The sequence below is a fragment of the Brienomyrus brachyistius genome, chromosome 23 (genome assembly GCF_023856365.1).
Source record: "Brienomyrus brachyistius isolate T26 chromosome 23, BBRACH_0.4, whole genome shotgun sequence".
NCBI classification, from domain to species: domain Eukaryota; kingdom Metazoa; phylum Chordata; class Actinopteri; order Osteoglossiformes; family Mormyridae; genus Brienomyrus; species Brienomyrus brachyistius.
In genome coordinates this window covers 6,533,351-6,545,884 of record NC_064555.1, presented here as the reverse complement: position 1 = coordinate 6,545,884, position 12,534 = coordinate 6,533,351, and the positions used below count along the sequence as shown (strand labels likewise).

The window sequence follows — 12,534 nt, the reverse complement described above, 5'->3', positions numbered from 1 at the left end:
TGGGGATGATGGGAACTGCGCGCCGTCTGTCGATAACGGACAGGCATGCAAAATGCTGCCACGGTGGCTGCCACAGCCACTGCATCCTCATGAGGAGATGCCATGTGAGTGCATGGTGAGTAGATGGTGTGTGAGTGGATGGTGAGTGAGTGCATGGTGAATGAGTGCATGGTGAGTGAGTGGATGGTGTGTAAGTGCATGGTGAGTGGATGGTAGGTGAGTGGATGGTGAGTGAGTGGATGGTGTGTGAGTGGATGGTGAATGAGTGCATGGTGAGTGAGTGGATGTTGTGTAAGTGCATGGTGAGTGGATGGTAGGTGAGTGGATGGTGAGTGAGTGGATGGTGTGTGAGTGCATGGTGAGTGAATGGTGTGTGAGTGCATGGTGAGTGAGTGCATGGTATAAGAGTGTCCCCTGTGATGGGTTGTTCTCTGCTTTGTGCCTGTAGGCTCCGGACTCTCTCCCTGACCCTGAGTAGAGTAAGCAGTTACAGAAGATGGATAGATGTTATTTTTATTGTTTTTTATTTTAATTTATCGCTTTTATACTGTTTTGTCTTATTCTTTGTATTATATATATTTTGTCAAGCACAATCCAGAAAGCAGGTGGTAAAACATTTCACTGTACAGTGTTTCACTATGCATGTGACAAACAAAAATTTGAGCTTGAACTCAATGAGTAGGAGCTCCTGTAAAAAAATTCAGTTGGGGAGGACATTTGGGGGTAGTTATATTTTTGTGGGTGAATGTGTCTCTCCTATGGTTCCATATTTCGTTTTCGTAATTTTGATGCGTGTGCTGACGGGGACGGGAATCTGCCCCTGCCAATGAAGAAGCAATAAGTAGCTTCCCGGCCAGAGGATTAGTTCCTCAGAATATCATTTTGAAATAGTAAGTATTGAATAAAATCTAGAACTGAACCACAATAATAGTGCTCAGTTCTGTCCCATTCCGTGGGTCGCACAGCAGCTGTTTCGGCACAGTTGGTTTGCTTGTGCTTGCTATCACACTGTACTCAGAGGTGGAAAGTTCAAGTCCAGAAAGTACAAATCCAGACCAAGGTTTTGTTTCAAACAACTAGCGGAGGATAAAGAGTCACAGTCACAGAGACTCAACTGGTTGGGTGAAACAAAACCTTGGTCTAGATCTGTACTTTCTGGACTTGAACTTTCCACCACTGATTGTACTTACTGTCTGCCTACACTGTGTTGTTTTGGTATTTGTCATCAAGCAATGATTGATGCCCACAACTCAGATCAGCATAAGCAGTTAGAGTTAGATTTATGTTACATTACATCTGCATGTTGTCACTGGCCAGAGTGTCTTGCTTTGCAATGAAGCACGACCGACTGCTGAATGAGGAAGTGAGGAAATGTCTCCCTCTACTGCGGGTTATGAAGGTTCCTGTCGAGGTTACGCTTTGGCTGACTAATTGTCTTAATGAGATTAGATGTCCTGGCAGCTGGCGGCTCCCCAGGTTAAAGCCGGGGTCAGGGTCTTTGTGCCCCGACGCCATCGACTCGCTGCACGTGTCTGCGGTTGCCAGAAGGTTTTCTTGCTAGCGCTCGATCTGGGCCTGGATCGCGGCACCCCCCCCCCCCCCCCATCTCTAGTGATAGTCTCTCCCGCTCTTACCCCCCCCCCCCATTTATTTCAGAGATCCACAAAACCACTTGGTAATTATCATCATAATGTAGCACTCTTTATTTGTTGGTTGATTAGCATCTGTTTCAAATGACCTCAAAAATAAACGTGTTTGATGTTGTGTTTATCCTAATAATTATAAGGGGGTCTGATTTCCCTACACCGACATCCCGCCCTGGGTGTCCCTTGCCCTGTGCTTCCTGCAAAGGACTCTGGGCTTCCTGTGACCCACTACTGGACGTGCTTTATCCAGGAAGAATGGTGCCATTCTTACTCATTATCCAGTCATAATAAATATCTTCTGTATTAAATAAATCTTTGTTGACTGTTGTGTTCAAGGCATTAAGTATATGAGCATTTACATGTAAAAGCACAAACGCAGACGCAGAGTTTAGACGCTAAAAGGCACAGCAGTGACTTCTGGGGGCCTGAATGCGTGTTTCCCGGGAGCTGGCTGGCAGAGGGAGGAGGGAAGACAAAAGAGGCCCTTTGTTTACTCCCACATGGGCCAGGGGGGAGACAAAGGCAGGGCAGATGTGAGCCGCGTGCTCCAGAGGGAGGGGGGTCTGCTGCCAGTCCAGGGGAAGCTGCGGGACAGCGCCTCCTTCAGGACATTGCAGGAATTGAATGTTCTTGCACAAAGCTGCCACGGTCCAACCATGCCATCTGCCCTGCTCTCTTCCATTTTTTTTTATCCCCGGAGCATCCTGGAACATATTCCACTGCAGGATGTCGCATCGCTAAGCACACAGAGAGCATATGTGTCCTCGAAGGGGCGGAGAGGACAATCACACTGTTCTGCATGTTAAAATTAATTGGTGTTAATTATGGGCAAACAGCATTAATGGTATGATCCCTAATACTGCTGTCGGCTGCATTTTTAGTCAATCTAATTGCAAAGAAAATCTCTTGCGCTCAGACCGATAAATTCAGCAATGGGTCAACGTGCCATTTTTTTTCTATGCATTTTGTGAACGCTTCTTAAAAGATTTTTCTAAGCAGCTTAAATGTTTAAGGTGCATAACACCATATAACTGTCTTATCACAAAAGAAGACAGCCATCATGCACTAATGATGGAAGCAGCTCTTCTCAAATTCAGATACGTATCCGATACTGATTATAATGATAATTTGAAAATAATTTTGCAGTGCAACATTAGTGCAGTGACTACTGGTAGCATTTGTTAGTTTGTTTAGTCATTTATTAATTGAACACTGAAAGGACAAGACGTTGGAGGAGGAATGGATGTATGTATGTATGGATGGATGGATGGATGGAATGGGTACCTTTAATGTTGGCTGAATAAAGACCAGTTGAGTTCAGTGTTTTTGCTATTAGGTCCACATATTTAAGCGGAAATGTACAAATAACTTGAATGTTTCTCTTGCAATGGACTGGCATCTTGCCTGGGATAAACTCCACCCCCCCCCCCACCCCACCACCACCTCCCCCAGTCTCTCTCTCATGGCTGACTCAGGTTAGCTTGCTGGTACATGCAGAAAGGAGCCAGAGCTGTAAGAACACGGGGGAAGGGGGTATGTGTCCCTCCCAATATTTCATTTGGCTTCATCCACGCCCCCCTATAAATAGACCTTTGTATTTAAATTATTGAGTTGTCCTCCTCCCAATATCAAACTCTCTCCTACACCATTGACAGGGACCACTGGCATGTGGCTTATCTCTGAGAAGCAAAAACTGCAAAAGAAGGTAGTTATTTTAAATATTTTAAGCACAGAGATACGCAGCAGATGGGTCCTTCCACCGGCTGCACTTTGACAATGCGGTAGCTCTTCTTTTTGTAACAGGTGGGCAACGAGACCTTTTCCTAGACCATACTGTTCTCACAGGCCATGTTCAGCAGCAGACAGAGGATGGTGGTGGGGTGCTCGGGGGGGGGGGGGGCACAAGTCACCCACCAGTTAAAAAGTGAACTCAGACTCTTCTCTAAAATGACAACAATGACATTCAGACCACCCTTGTACTCATGGTTAAGCATTGTTAATTTGAATTAGTGCTGAATTTCAGATGAGGTTTCTAGTGATTACACAGTCTGCCCTGTTATATGGGTCCATTGTGATTTTTTTATGCCTTTAGACATGCTGACGCAGAAAAGTGAAAGAGGCGCCCTGCAAGGCCGGAGGCTCAGAAGTCTGTCGAAACTGAAGTTTGAGATGCTAAAAGAGGATTCTCTGACTGGATTCTGGGGGGTTTAATGTGACGTGACGTTTCTGAACGCCAGAAATGGACCGGCGACTCCCTGCTCCGCACAGCCGCTGCTCTGCTCCGCCGCGATGTTGCTGACCACCCGGTTTCCATCTCCCAGGTCCAGATTCAGGGCATCGATTGAGCTGACGGCGTTTCTGTTGGGAAGGCAGGGGGAGGGGCCGAATGCCCCCCATCCCCCAATGAAGAACCGCAGCACTGTGATTGAGCCCCTTTGCCTGCTCCCTGCACAGTCACACACATTTCAGATGAGCAGTTAAGGTGAATGAAACACCTCCAGTCCTTTTTCCATTGCAGCACCAAACCCCTGATTATAATTAACATTCTTCAGATACTACGTCGCCGGAATTATCTCTGTGTAATCATTTTACTTCTCTATTATTTACTCTCCTGCACATAAAGGAAATAATACTGAACTAACGAAATGTGAAGTGCTCTTATGCAGCATTTATGTGGCATAACAAAACCCATAAAAACAAATTAAAACAAAAAAACATTGGTTTTAATCCCTATTTTTGAGCTAATACAAGAAACAATGGCATTAGTTTTTTCAGGAGTTGGGGGTTGGGTTGGGGGGGGGATTATGTTTCTGTCGGGTAACTGGAGATTAGGGGGTCGAGTTGCAGCTCTTTTGAAGCATATAAACAAAAAACAAAAAAAAACGTGGGTCATTTGTGTGAAGAGACGGGTACTCGAACCCGACACCACGTCAGCGCCAGCTGCCCCAGTGCCAGAGGTACCCACAAGGCACACCATCGATTACAATAGTGGTGAGGCGGGCCGGGGTACATATGTACGTAACATATGCTACCCTTAAGGGTTACTGTGGTAGGCGTAAGGCAGAAAGAGTTGATGCAGCTAACATACTAATCTATTCTTATTTATACTACAATAACATGTAATACTTAGTATACATTACGCTAAATTTACGTCATAAGAAGTTTAACTATGAATTAATGGTTTTAATCGCTCCAGGATGTTTAGAGAGATTAAGAGAGTCTCCACTCGTTATTTTGTTTTGGGTCCAACTCCAGAGAATTTATATTTCAGAGTATGTTGCTTTGTACAATGGAGCCCCTCCTGCATTTCATGACGTCCTCTGAATCCCCCCTCTTTAACCCAGCAAAAGTGATTTTTACTTGCATGAAACTTCCTTACATGCATGTATAATAATTATAAAACGTGTTGATACATGCATTTCTAATTGCGCTGTTAAACTGATAATGTCACGCCATTAAATAAAATTCGTAAACTGCCAGGCAGCCACTTTCATTTCGCAACTCAGATTGCGCTGCACTCTTCAGCCTTAATACATGTAGACAATAAGCAAGTGACAGTTAACAGCTGTCTGAATTCATGCAAATTGTGATACGAAAAAAATTAGCAAACACGTATAACTATTACACGATAATCTATCAACTGAACTTCCATAATATTTGCCCAGTACACCACGGTAATATTACGCAACCAAATTTTGTGCATGGTTTATCTAGTAAAATGTAATATATTCTATACTATTTCAATAAAAGTTATACTTAAAACATGTATAATCTCAAATAATATATTTATAAACCACATATCTTTTCAGAACTATTTTTTCCCAAACTCCTTTTGTGACCCTGTAGCAGTTAAAATAATAAAACAGTCTGTTACTGACAATATGCCTGTTCTCTAAAAGAATGTAACGATGTGTTAGCGCAACATACAAAGTTACAAGAAATGTCAAAAACTTCTTTAGTTTTTAATATTTGCTATAATACCCGAACTGAGTGCAAATCCCAGGAATCGGGCCAACATAAACGCAAATTTCAGTTGAATTTGATGCATACTGTTCTGTATAATTTCATTATGCAGGTATCGGTTATGGTGTTTCAGAAACTGTAGAAAAGAGGAAGTGATAGTGAAAATAACGCCAGCAATGAATCTGCACAAGTAAATATAAGTCACACACAAAATATCTATAGAAGAAAGTCTATAGAAGAAAGGTAGTTTTTAGAGAACTACCCTGTGTGCTTAAGAACGTGATCTGTCCAGTAGAGGACACAATGAGACCATGCGAGTAATTAACGAAAAAATGACCGTGGGATTTGATAGGACAGTTGGATGGCACATCGAGAGACTGAAGTTAGCATCAGTTGGTAGCCCTTTTGAACTTTAGGTTTCAAATCTCCCCCTGGAGTAACAGACCACATGGGCTAAGACTTGCTTAGTTTCTTTCTTAATGACTTAAATCGTGTAAGTGTAGATGCTGGTAATGTCCCTGCAATGTCCATTAATGTCAATCCAATATCCAATAATGTCCATTCAATGTCCAATAATGTCCCTGCAATGTCCATTAATGTCAATCCAATATCCAATAATGTCCATTCAATGTCCATTAATGTCCATTCAATGTCCATTAATGTCCATTCAATGTCCATTAATATCCATCCAATGTCCAGTAATGTCCATCCAATGTCTAGTAATGTCCATCCAATGGCCAGTAATGTCTCCAGTGAATTAGGAGGCACTTCTAAATGAAAACTTAGTGTGGGAAAAGGTGAATTGTCAAGCACATAATCTAACAGAATCTGACTATAGCAGAAATTGATCATCCAGCTGAGTTTCATTTTCAGCTATCAACCACATTATCAACCACATGTGTGAGTTGGGAATATTGTCATTTATAGATGTTTTTAAAAGCGTTATTTTGCAGATTTATAGTAAAAAATTATGTACAGTAAAAAAAAGTATTGAGACTGCATTTGATTAATAGCCTACAGTCATTGTGTAGCTTCTAGGTTCAAGTAAGCACTAGAGCTGGTTTACACTCACCAAGGCCAGTCTGCACTCTCTCTCGTCAGTCTGCATTTTACAAGGTCAGTCTGCAGTCACTAAGGCCAGTCTACACTCACCATGGCCTGATATTATCAGTCAATGTTGTGCAAAACCAATGTTGGCCATGATTTCCATGGGTGTTTCTCTGCACTGTTCATTAACATGGTGTAACACTGCCAGCACGAGACATAGTGCAGAAAAGCGATTCAATGCTGGTAGACACATTTTAAAAAGAAACGTTCCAGTATTCTGATCATTCACGTTTGCCAGTAAAGAATGCTTCATCTTCTGAAACTCTCAGAGCAGACTTCCTGTCGCAGTGCTCAAAAACAGGATATCTAACTATATTACACAAACTCAAAGGGGTATTGAATGACAAAGTGTGTTTGTTTCTACAGAACAGGCATAAAAAAAAAAAACTAGACTTTGTTCTTGTTGCTTTCTAAGTGGAAGAGCTGAAGACGCTGGAAATCCTCTCGAAGAACTCTGACTTCCTGGAGCAGCTCTTCCGAATGACGCGCCCAGAGTTACGGGGAGCAATCGACAGATGGTCCCTTGATATCGGCCAATCGAAATCCCACAGGGAGACGGGGACAGTCTCGAGAAGCCCTCGACTCCCCCAAGCTGCATCCTCGGTGTGTTTAATCTGTACATTAATGTCCTGATGCACCTGATGAACCGAATCTGAATTATACCTGGAGAACAGGGCTGGCAGGGGCTCGATCACAGGAATCATATCAAAATAGAATGGAAGACAAACTTCAGCAGTCACTGCTCAAAGAGGGCATGATTTTGTTATGTCTGACAGGCCACATGTCAATTCTGTGATTTTAGTTTCACAAAAGTATAGTCAGGTACTTTCTGTAGTAGCCATAAATGCAATAAAATGAGTGAATGTAGGAGTGCTTCAGCTTAGCCACTCAGAAGCTGCATATTAAAGAGGTAAAGTAGTGCATTTAAGCCCAAATTTGCATCACCCAGTGTGAACATTTCTCACTGCAACAAAACTAGGAATACACTCTATCATGATATGACCCTCTGGCTCCAAGCAAGCTATGCATGCAGCTACCACTCTAGGCGTAGACTATTTCTATGCTTCATCCCCCGCTGTCTTACCCCAACTGGGCAGGTTCCTTAATCGACAACTGTATATATAACGAGAGGTACTTAGATCTCATCTTTGACAGGAAGGAGTTCAAATCCTGCTGTTGCATTTCAAAGTGGGCAATTTAGTCTAAATAGCTAGATTAAAAATCCAACTCTATAAATTGGTGAAGTGTAAAAATAGTGTACTCTGTATAATGGCAGCCTTTAAATAAATTATTTACTGAACAAAAATCAATGGTACTATCATTTTACAATGGAGACAATTTATTTTCCTTTCCAGTTTCATTAATGAACAATACATTCCAACCAGATAAATACACAGTATCACCGAAAAAAATGAATTTGGAACTCAGAACGTATGTTTGTTACGGTAATCGAGAAGCTGGCTAATTCCATATAAACAATGGAAACAGCTGGTGCCAGCCTTTGATCTGTTCTTGCCCAGGTCTATTCATGCTGCCCGTGTGGATTAAGACCTTGTCAAGAGGACTTTGCGGTATCGTACATTAGAAAGACGCATCGCTCTTATTTACGCTAAGGATTACCGTACACTGCTCATGGTTAACATCAGCTTGCTTTCTGCTGGCTAATGATGAGTCGAATCTAATCGCCATAGAAACAAAAAGGACTTGTGCTCTAGATCAGGCCTGTGGGAGAGCTTCCTAATGAGTCTGGTTGTCCCTGTGGTTTACTTAGCCTTCCTCTGAACAGAGTTGTTCCCCCAACGCAGGACTTTTAATGTTTGACAATCAAAGTGTTCGTAAGCTACCTGAGGTCTTCCATCTTGTTTGCCTTGCCAGGTTTGTTTGATCGTCTGTGCTAGACCATTTATTGTCTTTGATTTTACATATCCTCTTCTTGTATTAAGTGAAAAATAACACTCTTGCACTTATTCTTGAAATATCACGTTGATTTACGTATTATAATGATGCTCAGTAAATACCTGATTTACGTAGTATTTCCTTTAACATATAAAAATGCAATATAACATTTAATTATTTAATTCCGCATGCTGGGGCGGCATACACAAACCAGTATTATAATTAAATGTAACCTATATATGATAATCCAAAGATATTAATTTTATTGACTCATTTACTAATCGAGCCAATTAGGTGATGAGCTGCGAGCAGGGAACACATTCTCATTCCGGTCTGTGTTGCTACCCGCACCGTAACAGTCATTTTTGTGATGCACTCGTTGAAATTATCTATGTACCGCAAGGATAAATGAAGGGGGATGTCGAAATGATGATGTGGCAGAAACTAATCACCGCTTGTATTGCTGTGTCCCTGGGTAACTAGTCTACGGAAAACAAAGGCAGAAACTACGACTCAGATCGTCAGTTATGGTGCACTGAAACGTGTTAAAAGTTTATTTTTTTACATAAACGTTAGAAGCAGTCAAACATCTTGGGCAAACATTGATCCCAGTTAACAAAGAGGGCGAAGATGGGCAGGCTGTCTAACAGAGAGGAGCGGGTTACCCTTTGTCACCGCGCAGCCTTGTTAAAAAAATGAAGAAAAACGTCATTCGCTTAACAGTTTCCTGAATAATTAGGCCAGATGCTTCACTTTAAAACGAATTCATATTGCAGATTTGCTGGCCCGTCGTAAAACGAAGATCGTCCCAGTTAGCAAGACTGGATAAAGAAGCTGACTTTCTAATGTATGGGGAAGTCCGTCCCTCTCCATCAAAGTGTCAATCCCTGGGGTGTAGTGAAACTCATGGTCCTGCAAGGTCACGCCGTTCATATGCGACTGTGTACAGCTAGGCGTGTGAACAAGATGCAAATTTGGTCGCCTTGCCAATATTTTATTTATTGCGGTATTTCTCGTCTTTCGTTTCGTGTTCTCTTTATTTGTCCTTCAGCCTGATTGTGTTATTTTGTCATCGGTTTTCACACTAGTCTTTATAGGCCTACTAAACGCATTTCCTAGCTGCTATCATTTTCTTCTGGTTTCGCGAAGTATCGGAGTTAGAATGGGATCTATGTTGGGAAGGATTTATTGGATATATTTCGGGGGTTGACGGTGGAAGGCTAATTGAATTAGCTTTGATTGTCAATTAGTACTTTTACTAGCTGTGAAATCACGCAGTCAACTGCATTTTTGAACTGTATGTAGTATAAAGAACAAGACAATGCTCCTTCCGCAATAGCAAAACACGTTACGATAACAATAAAGTTACAATTTCATAATATTGTTTTTAGAGTGTAATCGCCAATATATGAAGAGTTAACATACGGCACCTACATACTGTAAACGGATAATTGAATGAGAAGTTTTGCATATTTTAAATTTGATCGGGGTTTTGTAAGATTAAAAAAACATAAATTTGGAAAAACATTAATGGCACAATGTTTGTTTTAAATGAGGGAATGACTTCCATCTGCAATATAGTCCACCATCAACAGACCACCTGAAATCATTAAATCATATCCCAGTCTAGTGCACCTTAGGTTATGTTTCCTGAAATTTTAAGTGACTGCTCTATTTGAAACACAATCACAAATTCGATTTTATTATCGCAGTCATTTAGTTGGCTTGTTGGCACTGTAAGAAATGTGTGCTTTAAGTAGCCCTCATATTTTCTGCAGAGATATGTACATTCTTCTTTCAGAGACCAGCCAGAATGACGCAAAGCTCTTTGTGAATACATTACATCAATCCCTTCTGGATAAAGCGGGGACGCATTATCAGGAAAATTGCGAAGGAGCGAAGTATATGACCAGAACAGACCCTTGCATCGTATCACATTGGTGCATTCTACTCCTTAAATTAGGCCTACGAACATTTTATACGTAAAAATAAAGAAGCAGTTCTGAAGCGGCACCAGTTTTGACGAATCTGTATAATCCCCGAGGGCGACAGAGGCTCTTAAACGTGAATGGCAGCTCAGACCTTCACACCTGTACTTATATCGTAATTTACACCCCAGGGCTGTGCCTTTGGGTGTATAAATGTATAAATCTGAACTTTCATTAGTTACGATGAAAAAAAATATTTTGGAAATGGTAAAATGCCCCCATAGTCCTATTATAAACTACCTAGTGAGATTCTGTGTCATGACGGACACTTCACGTTTGACTCTTAAATGATCAGATTCCGAATACGCCCCCCCCCCCCAAAAAAAAAATAAAAATAAATCGAGATACCAAGTGAACTATTTAACCAAACCACAAAGGTATAATGGGACATGCTAAACGAAAACGTGTTAACTTGTAGTACTTAACAAGGTAGCCTGTGTAACGTGCACTCAGCGAATGACAACTGTTCTACACATGCACTTTCTCTGCATCGCCAGAACTTTGTGCTGATAAGACAATAACAGATTTAATACGGAAGAAACCATTGCTGCCTCAGGTGTAGTGAGTAGGAAAACCGCCGTATAGACACATGCGCTCTGCCTGGTGAATGATCTTTGCGGCGTTTGGGGGGCAGAGTCGCGCGCCGTCTGGATCGCTTCTGCAGACAAGACACAGGATCGTAAATATTTTGTGCAGGAAAACCGCGTCCGATTTAAGGTAATCCCCACTGGGATAATGGATCTGGCTCAATCATGTGCAGTTCTACATACAGCGCAGGGTCTCACCTTCAGCTGTTTTTTAATCTCTCTGCCCTCTCCAGGAGTTTGATTCATAAGCCAAAAGGTAGGTTTCAGCCTTGCATCGGTGTGTTTACGTTGACGCGCAATAGGCTCTTCCTGGTATCTCATAGACTTGTTTTACACCGGAACGCAATCAAAGGATGATATAAAGACATATGGATAAACTTTACGTTTTACAGGAATACGTGGCGTTAATGCTGCGGTACTTGGTACATTGTAATTACTGTAAAACACCGACTTGGTGGGCGACGGTGAGCCGAGATGGTTATATTCTTAAAGTAGGCTACAGTAATAAAGGAATAAAACACATGAGCAAAGCGAATAGCCTGGATGACACAGTTGAGTATCCCCTTTGAAATAGCGATGGAAATAACAAAGGGCTATTCCAGAAACATCGCGGATATTTCCAGTCGCTTAATCATGCATTTTAAATACAGAGTATGCAAATAGAGTGGGTGCAGTTTTCTTTCTGATCCATTTTAGGAAGTTGAGGTTTTGACGTTTTAGGCATGATCAACTGGACGTTTCAGTTAAAAAATACACACATGCCGTCCTCTCTCTGTATGAAATACATCGCAGAAATAAAAAAGTGAGGTCCGTCGTTTTACACAGGACCCGATTTTAGCGTGGACGATAGATGTAAATTGGTTTGATTGATTGTAGTATTTTGCAAGTGGACGAACTGGTCCGAGCATGTTTATTTTAATATACTTGTCACTTTGTGATTTTTAAACAGCTTGCCGCATAATGTCATGGGGTTAAAAACGACATTTAAAACATCGGGCAGTACTTGCTATACTGTGAATATGACAAACCGTGGCAGTTCTAGCGATAACATCATACATCCTGTTTACTTTATTAGAACTATTTTAACGCAGTTTCGCACGCTTCCTACTAGATTGCCTACTGTAGAATAATAACCGTTTTCCCGTTTAACTGAAAGGGCCCCGGCCATAGCCAAGTAGGGCAGTTTGACTCACTTCTTTACTGGTCCAGATTACTACCAAATCTGTAACGGAAGAAACAATCTGGACCTTAATTATGCGATGACGATTTTTTTTATGAGAACGTGCCTGCTCAGTGAACAGCGCGAGCCTGCAAGTGAACTTGTGTCTTACAGGAAAAGAATGATTA

At 41.7% G+C, this 12,534-nt stretch overlaps 1 protein-coding gene across 2 annotated transcripts in view; it reads left to right on the top strand.

The window, feature by feature from the left end:
• The first annotated feature begins 11,168 nt into the window (after nt 1-11,168).
• The window catches only part of znf516 (zinc finger protein 516), a 42,215-nt gene continuing 40,849 nt past the window's right edge, over nt 11,169-12,534 (top strand). Inside the window, exon 1 of one of the 2 annotated variants that reach the window (XM_048993752.1) lies at nt 11,169-11,443. The gene's annotated coding sequence lies outside the window, so the exon portion shown is untranslated. The remainder of the gene's footprint in view (nt 11,444-12,534) is intronic. The other variant, XM_048993756.1, reaches the window with a different exon arrangement.